The sequence below is a fragment of the Canis lupus genome, chromosome 4, assembly GCF_003254725.2.
Source record: "Canis lupus dingo isolate Sandy chromosome 4, ASM325472v2, whole genome shotgun sequence".
NCBI lineage: Eukaryota > Metazoa > Chordata > Mammalia > Carnivora > Canidae > Canis > Canis lupus.
This window is the reverse complement of record NC_064246.1, coordinates 37633836-37648402: the sequence shown is the minus strand read 5'-3', so window position 1 is coordinate 37648402 and position 14567 is coordinate 37633836. Positions and strand designations below refer to the sequence as shown.

General features: G+C 51.0%; 1 protein-coding gene and 1 long non-coding RNA gene across 7 annotated transcripts in view; one reads left to right on the top strand and one right to left on the bottom strand.

Annotated features, from left to right (window-relative positions):
* Window positions 1-14567, top strand: part of CPLX2 (complexin 2) — an 84347-nt gene that overhangs the window by 33619 nt on the left and 36161 nt on the right. The window lies entirely within an intron of this gene.
* LOC118349984 (uncharacterized) overlaps window positions 1-14567 on the bottom strand; it is a 68096-nt gene that overhangs the window by 51186 nt on the left and 2343 nt on the right. For all 4 annotated transcript variants that reach the window (XR_007410205.1, XR_004814976.2, XR_004814974.2 and 1 more), the window contains exon 2: window positions 5260-5341. This is a non-coding gene — a long non-coding RNA (uncharacterized LOC118349984). The remainder of the gene's footprint in view (window positions 1-5259; window positions 5342-14567) is intronic.

Genomic DNA, 14567 nt, shown 5'->3' with positions numbered 1-14567 from the left:
AACACACCCTTGCTGTGGGGACATAGCATGACCTGAGCCTTCTAGTTCCAGAATCCCCGAGCCATGGAGATCCCAAGAGAGGCCAGACATAGTCCCTGCGCTCAGGGAACCCACAGTCTGGCAGGGGGTCAGTCAGGCAAACCAAAAATCTATGACATAGGATTAAAAGTGTACAAAGGAGGCATGAACAGAATCTTGAAGGGCACTTGATTCTGCCCAGAGGGTTGAACAAAGCTAGTGAGAAGGTGATATTTGAATTCAGATTTAAGAGATAAGTAAGTATGTCAGATGAATTTCAAGCTGGGGCACAGCTTAATCAGAGGTATCTTAACCACTTCCTGATACTTTGTTCTAGAGAAATCCAACTCCTCCCTGGTCTTCCCATAATATTCTGCTTTGTCTGCCTTTCATATCTGTAGTCTGTGCTCCTGTTCTTTCCACCATCTGGAATTTATTCATTCCTTCAGTAAATGTGTCCTGGAGACCAAAATGGTACCTGGCCCCAAAAGTGGTACAGGAGGTACAGATGGCAATCAGGCATAGACTCCATCTGAGGGCAGGAGAGGGTAGTGGGTGAGAGTCAACCACCCATGGAGCCTTATGTTCTGTGTGCCTTGCCCTGTGCCCAGTGCAGCAAGGGACAAGAAGACTGTGGGAAAGGAGGAGGAAGCTCTTAAGTGCCTTGCTCTGCAGGCAGGAGTCTTCACAATACAGAAAGGTATGTCTTCATGGCCCCATTTTCAGAAAAGAAAGCTGAAACTCAGAGAGATGAGCTAACTTATTCAGAGTCGAGTCAGGTGTGTAGGGGGGGGATAAAGGGGACATGGCTTGACCCCCTCAGTCTTCCACACCTTCCAGGTAAGCCTCTCTGCCCAGAACTCTGCTGCTCGGACCAACAGAAGGAAGCATGTACTAAGAGGATCCAACGAGGTCACACACATGAACCCTTTAGCACTCTGCTTGCTCCAGAGGAAGCCTTCCTTGACATTAGCTAAGAAAAAATGACTAGGCTCCATTGCATGTCAGTTATGACATTTTTGAGGTGTTTGAAATCTCACTTGCGACTGAATCTTCATAATCCACCCTGTGATTAGGAATCGCCACATCCAGTTTACAGACGAAAAGCACTGCCTACTACAGATGTAGAGATGAGTAAAACAGTCCTTGCTCTCAGGGTCAGAGTCAAGAAATATGAACACACAGTAAGCCTCTAGGGAATGGTAGGACTCCTTTCCCAACATAGAATTGGGGAAGGGGACATCTAAGCTGAGACCTGAGAATAAGTCGGAGTTAGGCAGGCAAATGGAAAGAGGAAGGAATGGAAAGCAATAGAACAAAGCCCTGAGCCCAAAGCCCAAATCTCATTCTGTGGGTTTTAGAAGCCTTGGTTTAACACATCCATTAGATCAGTGAGGTCAGGAAAGGTTTGGCAACAAGGATTTGGGGTGGGGTTGGGAGGCTGGAGAGGTGATAGCTGAATCCACATCCAAAGTCAGTTGGTCCCCAGACTGGAGGGGCCTCTCTCCACCTCTGCCTGCCATGGTCTAGCCCTGCTTTGGAAACTCCCCTCCACAGACCTTGCGCTGTGCTACTGCCTGCCTTCTGCTGCTGAAACTCCAGTTTCCCTGTCTCTTGTCTCCTTTCCCAGTAAGCTGTGGACCCATCTCACCTGGAAGCCCGGGCATCTGTAGGGCCCTTGTCTCCAGCCCCCATCGTGGCCCAACACTCCTCCCTGGAGTACAGTTTCAGCACCAGATTTCACCTAGGGGTGAATCCTAAAACACTTTCCAAATAGCATCCTGGCATGTAACTGAGCTGGAGGGGAGTGGTTGGATTTGGAGTCAGGAAGACCTGCCTCTGCATGCCAGCCCTGCAGTTTCCATAGCTCGGCAAGTCACTATTCTCCTATGGGCTTCAGTGTGCATGCAAACAGTGACACCGACCACACAGAATTACTGTGAGGATTCAAATGAGAATAAGCCCATGAGAGCTCCTGTAAACTATTCAGAGGTGTGTACACATAGGTGGTTACTGTTGCTATGGCTGTGGGCATGAATAGCAATAAATGTTCATTCACTCATTGAGGGTCTGTCAAGGGCCCATGTGCCAGGCTCTGTGCTCAGAGCTGAAATCTAACAATGAATGGAGTAGATGTAGGGTCTGCCATCTAGAACTTCACAGTCTGGGACAGAGACAAACACAGACCACAGATGATGAGTTTAATATAAGATGACTCCAGCTTGGGGGCGGTGGGGGGCGGGGGGCAGTGGAGGAAGAGAGCCCAGAGAGTAAGAAGAGCCAGGGAAGTCACCTAGCCCAGACTGGGAAGCCAGAAAAGTTTAGTAGAAGTGGTATCCCAATGGAGTAAACCAGGGCAGGGTCAAGAAAGAGAGCTCAAGATAGAGCGAAAGCATGGACAAGCATGGGAGGTGAGATCGACGGGTCAATCTGAGAGATGAAGCTGAAAATTAAACAGGGCACAGCAACTTTAAGATTAAATAAATATTAACTGTATTATATCAAATTTTTAAAAAGATCACAAACAATTTGTTGATTTTTTTTAAAGTAAAAACCACAAAACTGGACACATAAATTTAGATCAGAGTTATCAGAGGCTGGAGCAGCTCAAAACAAGAATTTAGGTCACAAAATGTTGGGAAATAGTCCAGTCAACACATAAGACAGAAATCGTGAACAAAACAGCTCCTCGTTTTTTTTTTTTTTTTTTTTTTTTAAGGGAATTTATGGCATCACAAATCTGCCTCATGCTTTTCTGGTGAATCCCACCAAACATTTAAGGAACAAATAATACAAACTGCACAAAATCTTTCAGAAAACAGGAAGGAACCTTCCCGTCATTTCACAAGGCCAGCATTAGCTTGATCCCCAAACCAGACAAAGCATCACAAGACCATTATGCCTCATGAACACAAACACAGACATTTTCACAAAATATTAGCAAATTAAACCTAAATAAATATCTTCATCTTATTCCCAGATGCTCAAGTCTGCGATATTCCCATTGTCAAAATCAAAGGTTCTGTCAGAATCACATTATTTATTATAGGTGAGTTAGTTTTAAAAAAAAAGTCGCCAGTGGTTTTTAGTTTTTAAAAGCTCAAACTGCTCTTAGGTAAAAATGAAAAGGTAAAGTAGTGGCTCACACTGCTGAAAGCGCATGCACAGCTGGGTCCTGGTTCTTCGTAAGGTCATCAGGAAGCTAGTTCTCTCCCTCTCTCTCTCAGCCCTGCCCTCCTCCGGGTCATCCCATTCTCAGGCAGGCTCTCCCTGCCCCCCAGGGTGGCAAGATGTTGCCATTAGCACCAGTTGTTTGTCCAACTGTCCCAAGTAACAGGAAAAGCAGGACTTCTCTCCCGGGAGCACCCACAAAGGTCCTAGGTTTCATTCTGATTGGTTTGGTTTAGGTCACATGACCTCCCTAAACTAGAGAAGTGAGGTGATCTGATGGCAGCAGAACTCCAGTAGTTCCCCAAATAACAGAACAAGGAGCTGTTGCCAGACAAAGGAAAACAAAATGGGAGGTAAAGATAATGAGAGGTATAGATGATCCCCCGAATTGGTAGTTGTTTCCCTTTCTACTCTCTTTTGAGAAAGTTCAGAGCCATCCCAGGAAACATTATGGCTTTGGGTTTCATATTGTCTCTTATTTGATCCTTGCTATGGCTCTTCTAAAAGGGTGTTATTATTCCCATTTTACAGAACAGAAAACTGAGGCTTAGAGAGGTAAAGCCCTCAGGGTCCCAGAGATAAAAAGGGGCAGATTCCAGATCTGAGCCCAGGTCAGCCTGACTCCAAAGCTCATCCTCTGCGCATCACCTTCTGCCCCATTGGTCCCTCTGGTCTCCCAGTATTTTGAGCAGGTGAAGCCTTTTAAACCCAGCACCATGGTGAGCTTGAGTGGTACTGCCTTGTTGGCTGCACTGCTCTTTCCTGCTCAGGGTAGCCCCTCTGTTTCTTAGAATCCAGAGCCTGCTTTTGAACATTTGTGTTCTGGGTCCTGGTCCCCTAACTGAATGGGGGCAGGAGGAGAGGCATGGATAGAGCCCAGAACGGTGATACATTCCCAGCCAGGCCGGGTTACATATGGATTTCGTCCCAGCATCCTACCGCCTTCAAACTATCCCCCCCCTCCAGTCCACAGCCCAAAAGACAGACTGTGGGGCAGAAAAAGCAAGGAAACAGAAGCAGTCATTCCCATGTGTATCTCCCTCTACAGTTTCCAAAGCCATCGTCTCAGCTAATGTCCACTCCGCAAGGCGGCAGAGCAGGAGCCACAGTCATGCCCATTTTGCAGATAAGAAACGTGAAGAATGAAGGAGATCACACAAGAGTTGGAGCCACTGGCTTGTGTTCAGATCTGCAAGATTCCACCTCCCATGTGTTTTCAACTCTATGAAAGCCTCCCCAGAGTAAACCAAACCCATGCTTGGGTGTCCTAAAGGAGTCAGGGAGAAGGGATTTGTGTTTATTGGGCACTGACCATGGCCAGGGCCAGTGCCTTCTCAGTCGGGTCTCGTGTACCCACTCCATCCCCGCAGGACAGATATCCTGGATCTGACACTTCGAGGGGAGCCATGACCTGCTCAAGGTCACGCAGCTAGGAAGGGGAATTCAGCCCCCAAGCTGTGTTTTCCCCTGCCCTTCACCTGGCTTTTAGGATAAAGACCTCTCCACAGCCACACAGCCATGGCCCTGGACTCCTGCATCAGGCAGGGGCTAATTGGAAGCCAGAGCGCTGAAAACCTCCTGCTGGTGCTGGCTGGGTGGCCCCGCCCTCCCTTTCTCCACCTGGAGCCAGGGCCATCTGTTCCCTTTTGTTGGGATGCAGGGGGAGATGAAACTAAATTAAATACTAATCATACTTAACACTGGTCTGGAAAGTGTTTTGCACACTAAATTGCTGATTAATTCTCTCCAGGACCCAGAGAGATCCTGTCTTTGTGTCCCCATTCTACAGACAGACCATAGGGCACCTGGACTGGGAGACTGGAGAGTAGATTCGGGGCTTATGGGGCAAAAGTCTGGTCTCCATCTCTACTCCGCAGGATAGGGGTGGGTGAATAAATCCATCCAACTCACTGCTGCTCCACAGCTAACAATAAAGCCAGAAGCTGGTCCAAATTGTGGCTTGGCTGCCTATTAGCAGCTTAATCGAGCTCAGCCTTACGTCCGTGAGTCTTGGTTTCCTTATCTGTAAAATGGGAATGATGTTCCCTTTTGTTCCAGTCAGTCACTCACCTTGTGCCTTCTGCTGGGCCAGGCCTTGGGAACCCACACTGAATATGACAGCCAAGGTTCCTGCTCCCTCATGGCCCACAGTCTAGTTGGGGAGACAGATCAAACAAGATCACTATAGCCAGTGATCATGAGGTTGTTGGCAAACAATTTGTAACCATATTTTTTAAATCACAATACCCCTCAAAAGTACTTCTGGGTAATAAAGTGACTCTTATCTTTCTTGCAATGTTCATCTAGAAATCAGAGATACGTTTCCAAAGTGGAGGGAGGCGAGGCTGCTCCCCCCCTCCCCCAGCGTGGGTTTCCCAGCAGGATGCCGGAAAGCCTCTGGGGGCCACCTCAGGGATGAGAGGGACCCACGCAGAGGTCTCCAGACACCCCTACCCTAGCCAGCACAGCTTCATTCCAAACTTCTTACGTTCTGTTTCTTTAAAAGAGGTGGAAAAATAGCTGTCTTGGTGGAGGTGACCTGAGGTCAGAAGGCCAAGACTCAAATCTGACTCTCTTGCTTAATGGCAAGTGACCCTGAGCAGGCTGGACACCTGGCCTGTAAAATGGGGCTGCTGTCTGACCAGAGGAAGTGAGACCACACAAGTGACAAACTAAGGGCAGCTCTTGACTAGGTGGAGGCACTCGAGCATTTTTTAATCTGAATCATTTCCCAGGTATTCGACAATAGAGCTGGGTTGCAATGTCCAATTTCACCACCAGGCGGACCCTGCCTAAAAGACCGTAAGATCTGCAAAACAAACTCACGCCTTACTTTATAAAGCCTACAGCTTCAAAAATTCCGTGCATTCCATTCATTTTAAAATAGGAGTGCCTCCCTTTTTAGTTTAAGAGCTTAATGTCTAGCCTTCCACAGAGGGTGAAAAATCAGCACAATTCATCTCAAGGCAAAGTCTAGAAAGCCCACACAAGCCACGCTGTCCCAATGCCAAGGTGTGCAGTTATTCTGAGTCATGCAGCAGGTCCGAGAGGATCTCGCCTCTTCTGCATTACTTGGTGCCAGAGAAAAGGATACACATGGCCAGAAAGGAAAGAGATAGTCTTGCAATGATGTCAAGGAGCTATCCCCTGCTTACACACATGGTTTGACAAGACGTCTTTCTATAGCATGGTCACCTCGAAGAACCTCCTGTGCACTGGGCACACAGGTGTCATCTCCGGTCATTACAATCGTCTGACAGAGGAACCCGGGGCCTGGGAAAGTGGGTAACTCACCAGCCTCCCGCACAGCAGATGGTGGAGCTAGGATTTGAGCTAGAACTCTCTAACTACAAAGTCTGTGCCAGAAATGTTTTAAGGTAGAGACAAGGAAAGCATTGAATTTCATTACATGAATGATTCTAGAAGCAGAGATCTCGAGGGGGACGGTGAGGCTCAGTGGCTGCTGGAGGCCCCTGTCCCCATATGTCCCCTTTGGCAGCTCTCACCTTCCATCCCAGCCCCCGACACAGACACAGACACACACACACACCCTAAATTGCAAAGTTGTACATGGATACAAACATTCAGATGCACAGCCAGAACTCATGCCTGCACAGGTACGCACTTCATGCAAACCCCCAACAGGTGCACACACAGTGACACACAGAAGCCCACCCAGGGAGCAGTTACACCCATAGAGATGGCACCTGCACACGGGAGATGCACGGGGAACACACAAGCTGAGCCTACTGGTGGGGAGGACCCGAACATAGAGCTGCTGTGTCCTGCTTCGAGCCACAGGCTCCTCAGGCCCAGGCTCCTGCTACTGATGAAAATCCAATTTCTGATCCGGAGATTCAAGAGCCTCTAAGCCTCCTCCTCCCTACAGGCTCCAGAGGATCAAGGTCCCACACCGTAGAGACACACAGGCACCTCAGCTGCAGAGGAGTCCTCTGAAGTGGCTCTCAGACACGTGGGGGCCCTTTGGTGCTCAGGCATGGGGGCCAGGGCGGCGGTTTCCCTTCCTTGCCTCAGACCAGAATGGAACAGTGACTAGAAACACAGACTGCCCAGCTGTGAGTGAGCGGGAACCAGTCTCTCTTCTCTCTGAGCCTCCATTTTCTCATCAGCAAAATGGGGGTATGATACCTACCTTGCAAGGTTGTAGTGAGACATGAGATAAAGTATGTAGAACATCTAGTAAGAGAGGAATAAACATTAAGTATCTTCCCCTTGACCTTGCCCTTCCACTGCTCATGGAACTGTCAGTGCAGCAGACAGACAGACTGATCCATTTAATCAGCCATAAGCATTCCTCCCAAGGTCCCTCCCTTCCAGAAACTCTGAGAATTATGGCAAAGACAGAGATAGGGACAGATAGATTGTCCAGCAGATAAGGCTGTGAAAGAGGGGGACACAGACCCTGCGGGAGCCCAGGGGACAAAGAGGCAGAGCAGGCCATCCGGGCGGGGGGGTTGGAGCTGGCCTTGCGGGATGGGCCCATTGGGCCGCATGTCCATCCAGAACAGAAGGTCCCTTAGCGCGCCTTTCATAATCGCTTCCTCAGTCACTCCCAGTGTTGACACTTACTGAACACCCACTATGTGCCAGACCCTTTACCCGTCCCTATCTGATGAATCTGCTCCCCATAACACAGCCAAGAACTTAGTACTATCTCATCTTACAGAAAAGGAAGCTAAGAGAAGGGCTGTGACCTGTTCAAGGTCACAGAGATGAGCATCAAGTGTGGCTCCAAACTCCATATGCCTTCCCCATGTCCCCCTCTCAGCCGCTGCAACAACCCCCCCCCCCCCACCAACCTGACTGTGGTCCTCCCCAAGTTCATTGAAAGCCACGCTGTATCCCCTCCCCGCCCCCCAATTGACCTCTCTTTAGACTCTCAGCGCCTGGGAAGGATGGCCTTGGGGTCAGTGTTCCCCAGCACCCCCTCCTCCTCTGGCCCTGACCGGCCTCAGTGGCCCTGCATGCCCTCTTTCAACTGCAAGATAGCTCTGTAGTGGCCACGGCCCAGGCTTGCGCCTCTGGGTATTGAAGCAGCCCTTCCAGAGCCTGAGCATCTGCTAGCCCTACCCTCCTTAAACTCTCAACATGCGTCTGCCTGGTGACAACCGTTTTGCAGATGGACTGAGAAAGTAAGACCAGAGGCCCCAGAGAGAAGGGCCAGAGGCTCTGGGAAAGCAGTGAGTCTGAAGGCCTAAAGATGCTTCTCACTGCATCCAGAGAATCAAGAGTCATGGCTCCAAATAGCTAATAGCCCACAGGCTGAGCTAGGATTTAGGCAGGTTTTCCAGAGAATGGGCTGCTGAGAGAGATGAGTCACTCAGCCTCACGGGGTCAGCCAGCCTGTGCCTGGGAGGGTCAGTGAGCCGGGCAGACATCATCAGCCACCCCGTGGCCAACGGGCAGACTGAGTCAGTCAGGCAGGGTCAGTGGGTCAGACTACAATGAGCTGGCCCTGGCTCACACCCTCCTCCAGGCCTCTCTCCTCATCGCTGCCTCCCGGGGAGCCTTGGGGGAACACACTCAGCTCAGAGGCATCACTGCGATGGCCTGACCTTCCTCAATGCATCCGCCAGAAAGCCCCAAGGTGTAAACAGTGAAACAGTAGCCCCTAGGAGCACACATTGTGTTTCCCCTGCTCCCCCCACATACACGTGCCTATCGTGTCATGTCACACATATGCACATGCTCAGACTCATGCACACCCACACAGGCACACACCCACCACATACACACATGCGCATATTGTATGCACGTACTCACAGAGGGTGGTGCACATCCACCCGTGCACACATGCAGATACACACACACACACATACACATGCGCATGCACATGCTTACTGCCTCCTTCCTGCTCACGTTTTGCAATGAAGGCACTCAGGTTTTCCCCTGTGGAGGGGCCTCCTGAACAAGGGAACGCCCCAATCCCCGCCTAATCTGTCACGGAAAGGGCAGAGGAAGCCTTCAGGGGAGAGGGGGTTATTCCTCACCAGCAAGGGGTTAATGAGGGAGGAGGTGGCTGGCTCTCTGGGGCCCAGGGTCGTGCTCTATGGAAGCTAAGCAGTGACCCTTCAAAATTATGCACATTGCTCCTCTCATCCAGGCTCCTCTCATGTGGACTGGGCAAATCAGCGACTAAACCCTGTGTGCAAAGGCTGTGCAAGAAGTCTGTCTGTCCAGAAGTTGGGTCAGCTCCGAGTGACATTTCAATACTTAATCATTGTGTCCAACCTTCAGACCCACACCTTGTGGATTTACATTGCATTTTAGAGTCGTGATCTCATGCTGACAACACTGCCCCTCCCATCACTTGTGCACCACAGATCTGCTCATCAGTCACCTTTGTCTCTGCCATACAGATGGGGTCAGGCCAGGCCTTCCCTGTTTGTTTAGGTCAGGACGCCATGGCTACTGCGGTATCAGTGGTCTCACAAGCATGACAGCCAGGTCCGAAGATGCCTGGTGGCAGAGCCAGCAGGCAGGCTGGCCGGCCAGGGTTTGCCTGGTTCTCCTCTGACTGACAGAAGGGATTTGGCTACATGAGTGCATGTTCTTGGGCTCAAACTTTCTTAGCCTCTGAAATGGGGGGCTTGTCAGTCTCAGAGCAACCTCTTTTCAGCCCATCATGGCGTATTCAGTGTGTGCCTTTTGGCTTCATCTGTACACGTCCCCTTTCCCCTCAATTCTTTTAACCCCAGAACAGTGAGGAAAAGTCATCTGGGCAAGCAAATGTCAATAAACTGCCTCACATGCTGAAAAAAAACAAAAAAAATCCAGGAGGGTTTTCTGGAAGCGGAGAGCTGTGGGGAACCCATGGCCCTCTGAGACCTCTTCCATTGCTGAGGCCTTTCCTCACCATACCCTGCATAGTCTACTGTGCCTGTTTTACTCCAAGGCCTTACCTGTGTGCCCAGATTTGAGGGCAGACGACGTGCATGCCCCCTAGAAATGCCCCTTGCCCAGCTCCTGACCTCAGGCACACTCATCTCTCTTGACCTTGGTTTCCTCGTCTATGGGACAAGGTCAATGAGTCTTGTTAAAAGGAGGGTGTGGGGTTATATGCAAAGTTGTCTAGGGAGCAGTTTGCAGATTTCTCATGAAGCCACCAGCCAGGGAAAGAAAAAGAACAACCCAGGCACAGCAAATGCAAAGGTCCTGGTGCAGGAATGAACCTGTCATACCTACAGAAACAGAACAAAACCCCTCAGAGCAGAAAAAACAGGAATGAATTAAAAAGGAGGAAGAAGAAAAGTACCTTTGCAGGCTGAAAAAGGGGCCAGATTATATAGGACATTTAAAGAGCGCCGAATGCAATGTTTGTCAACTACAGGGGCTGGGAAGATAAGCCTCTGTTTGGGGGCTGGATTGTACTTTAGGAGAGAATGTTTCAATCAGGAGCCCCTAAGAGAGAAGGAAGAAACAGAACCCCAGAGACACGTGTTGGTGGGCTTCCAGTCACTGCTCTGCCTAGAGCAACCCCTGACAAGGACCGGCTCCCAGATGGGGATGCCCCAGGCAGACCTGAACCTCCAGGAGGCCTTCCCAGTGCCCATGACAGGGCATGTCTGCAGGTGCCGCGGTCAGCAGCTCACGCTCCTATAGGTTTTCTCACTTTATCTTCATAACTAGCCTATGTGACAGTCCACAGCAGACCCCTTTTCCAGAACACAGAGCTTAAGTTCCAAGATGTTAGGAGGCCAAACAGTTTTTGGTGTCTCTACTGTCTGGTCCACACCATGACCTCTTGTGGGGAGCAGCTGCAGCCTTCTAACCCATCCCCTGCTTTCAGCCTTCTCCCCTAATCTGTCCTCCATACAGCAGCCAGAGGGGTCTTCTTAAAAGGCAATCAAACCTGTTCCTCCACTGCTTACAATCTACAGAGACCCACTATTCTCAGACAAAAATCCACAGTCTGCTCTGGGAACCTCGGCCCTGGGTGACTTGGTCCCCACTAGCCTCTCCCAGCTCATTTCCCCAACGTCCCCCTCCACCGCCCCGCTCCCCCAGCTCCAGCTGCATAGACCTTCTCTCTACTGCTCCAAAGCACCAAGTTCATTCCTGCCCCAGGGACTTTGCACCTGCCTCTCCCTCTCCTTGGCACATTGCACCATCTCTACCTCCTAGCAAACTCTACCTCCTTGTGAGGGCTGCTCCCTCTAGAGTAACCCCTCCCCACATCTCCTCCCCTGAACACCACACCCTGTGTTATTTTTTTTTGGCATATTTACTGACATCTGAAATTATTTTGTCTTTTTGTTTGCTTAAGTATTGTCTGTAGCTTGTTCTAGACTGCAAGCCTCCTAAAGGCAGGGATCTCATTAACACTGCTCCGTAGGGCCCGACACACCTTCCGGCACAGAGTAAGAGCCCAGAGGATATTTGTGGAATGAATGGATGGGTAATGTGCCCAAGGCCACATGATTGTCAGCTAGCAGAGGCACGATTTCCACCCAGAGCCAGAGACCTCAGGACTCCAGTACTGCGAGAGAACCCAGGATGGTGGTCCTAGTACCAGGAACTGTGAGTTCATCCTCAGCTGTCTGACTGGTAGGATGGCCTAGCTCCTCACCCACCCACCCCTCTCTTGAAATCAGGGGGCCAGACCTGAGACAATGACTCCTGCCACGTGACCTTCATGGCCCTTTCCTTCCCTCATTCTGAGGCTCAGCTTGCAGTCATTCACTACTGACCATGCACATACCCACCCACATCTGGACTGGCGCCTGGCCAGTCCTCCTTGGGGGTAGGCGCAGGGACACCAGAATCCCCACCCGCAACTCCTCAGGACAAGCACAACACAACAATTGGCCATGCCCATTGGTTCCCAGGAGCTCAAAGGCACGTGTGATCAGTAGGCCTGCAGCGGGGTGAAGATGTGGAGGGCAGGATGAGGAAGCCAGAGACACAGGCCCCAGGCCTCTCCACCTCCCTCTAGCTGTGTGACCTTGGGCAAGCACTCTGCCTCTAAGGCTCTGCTCCCTCATCTACGAAAGGAAAACAGAGTGGATTTAATGATCTCTGAGAACTCTTCAAGCTTCGAAGAGAAAGAAAAAGACTTTTTAGATGCCAGGCATTTATTAAACACCTGCTGTATACCACCATCGTATTTTATTCTCACACAAACATACAGCTACACTCAGGGACTCAGAGGGCCAGAGGCCTGCCCTCACAGCCTGTGGGTGGCACAGCTGGGGCTTGCACCAGGCCTGGCACATTCCCCTCCACCTGCGGCTCTAAGAGCCTGCCCTGCCTCCGGGCCTGCTCAATGCCCTCTACCTCACGCCTGTATGTTGGGCCTTCAGCCTCTCCCTCTGAAAAGTTTGCTTCTGTGTTGAAGCCCTCCAGGGCTGCCAGAGTGATTTGCTGCCTGACAGCTGGAGGTCCTCAGAGTGGCAAGCTAGCTCCACCCCACAGGCCTAGCTGAGTTCAGGGACCCCAAAGCCCAGGGATCTCCAGGTGCAACTAGACCCCACCTGGGTGACCTTGGGCAAGTCAGTCAACCTCTCTGAGCCTCGTCTTCACCATATATATAACATAAGAAGCATACTTCTTATCTTTGGGTGACACTGCAATGACTCAATGAAGTGCTGGCACCAAGCAGACGAAAGGAACACTCTAGACTGGACCCTAGGCACATAAGCCAAGAGATGTGGGGCTATGGAGGGCTTGGGGTGCTGGCAAAGGAGCCAGGCTCATCCCAGGCAATGTGAGGTCACTGCAGGAAGTTTCTGAGCAGGGGAGTGATATGATGTGAGGAGTATTTTAGGAAGATTCCTCTGGCAATGCAGTACAGGTTGGCTGGGAGGAGCTGTGTGGAGGAGTGTGGGCAGCATTTATGCCTGGAAAACACTTGCAAATGAGGCCCCCTCTCCCAGCCCTCCAGCATCTGAGGGAATCTGAGAAGCAGGAGCTGTGACTAGAGGTCCAGTCTTACCCCCACCCACCCACACTGCATCCACAACCCCAGGGCCATCAGCATGCCCCAGAGCAACTGCAAGCTTGCTTCCTCACCACCCCACCACCCCCCGAGCTGCAGAGCACCTTTGCCATTAGAGGGTGCTTTCTTGCATGTCCCATTTTGTCACGTCCATCCAGCTCAGAGTGGCAGCAAGAATAGGAAGCTGGAACTTGAACCAGGTCTGCAGGACGCCAAGTCCTATGCCCCTCCACCCAATGTCAGAGATATCCTGGGAGGAAACAAGCCATCCCCAGAACCCTGTCTAAGCCTCAGACAGGCACCCTCTGCCCCACCTCAGTCCAGGGCAGGATCAGAGAAAGGCTCAGCCTTGCTCAGCCCAACCCCTCTACCCCAGGAGGGGCCTGACAGGTGACTGCAAAACTTCCCAGATACAGACAGGGCCCGATACTTGGTACCAGTCACAAAGGAGTCAATCCCAGATTCACCAGGCCCCACGAGACAGTAGAGAGGAGAGAAGGACACAGGCAACGACCATGGAGGAGAGGATGCCACTGGCCCCACCTGGTCCCTGGTCTCTGTGGTTCCCCCTGCAAGGCTCAACATGTCTCACTATCAGAGAGCTTTCTGGCAACTGGTACTAGCAATATAACTCTAGTCCCTACCCGGCTGCTGCCTCGCAGGGTTGATTATCACTTCCTCTTCCTTCAGCAAATCCTCTTCTGTGCTTGCTTTCTGACAGGCCCTGGACATTCAGACATGGCCCTGCCCTCAAAGAGCCGACAGACTGGTAGTAGAGGCCAGAACGGTGCAGGGTAGTAAGTGCTGCAAGCGACGCAGGCAAACATAGCCAGATGCAGGAGATGGAGGGGTAGGGGGTGCTCAGCCAGGCACAGGGGCAGGCAAGGACAAAGGAGGAGTATCTCAGTACAATAATGGGGTGGACAGATTGCTATCAGTGGGGTACCTGTTGGGGTCAGGACATGCATGAATCAAGTGGTGCTGAGCTGAGTCTTGCTGGGGATGTAGGAGTCAGCCTGGTGACAAGAGGAAGTCAAGGTGCTCTAGGCAAAGGGAGGGGCAGGCACACAGGCACAGAGGCAAGAAAGAATGGGCTACTTCCAGAAGATTGCGGGTAGTTCAGTATGCCTAAAGGAGAGGGGGCTGGAGGGCAGCTTGGAGCAGTAACAGAGACCCTTTTCCACTGTGTTGAGGAGGTAGGGTTTGTGAGTGCTTTGTGTGCCCTTGGGTGACCTGGAGCAGGTTACTAAACCTCATGGTGCCTCAGTTTCCTCATCTGTAAAGTGTGATGTTATCCACTAACAAGTGGAAGGACTAGGATCTGAACCTCAGCTATCAGCTCAAGTCTGCATTCTAAAGCACCTCCTTGCCTTCCTACTCAGAGAACAAGTCTCTTGATTGTCCTCTCTGTGCCACTGTG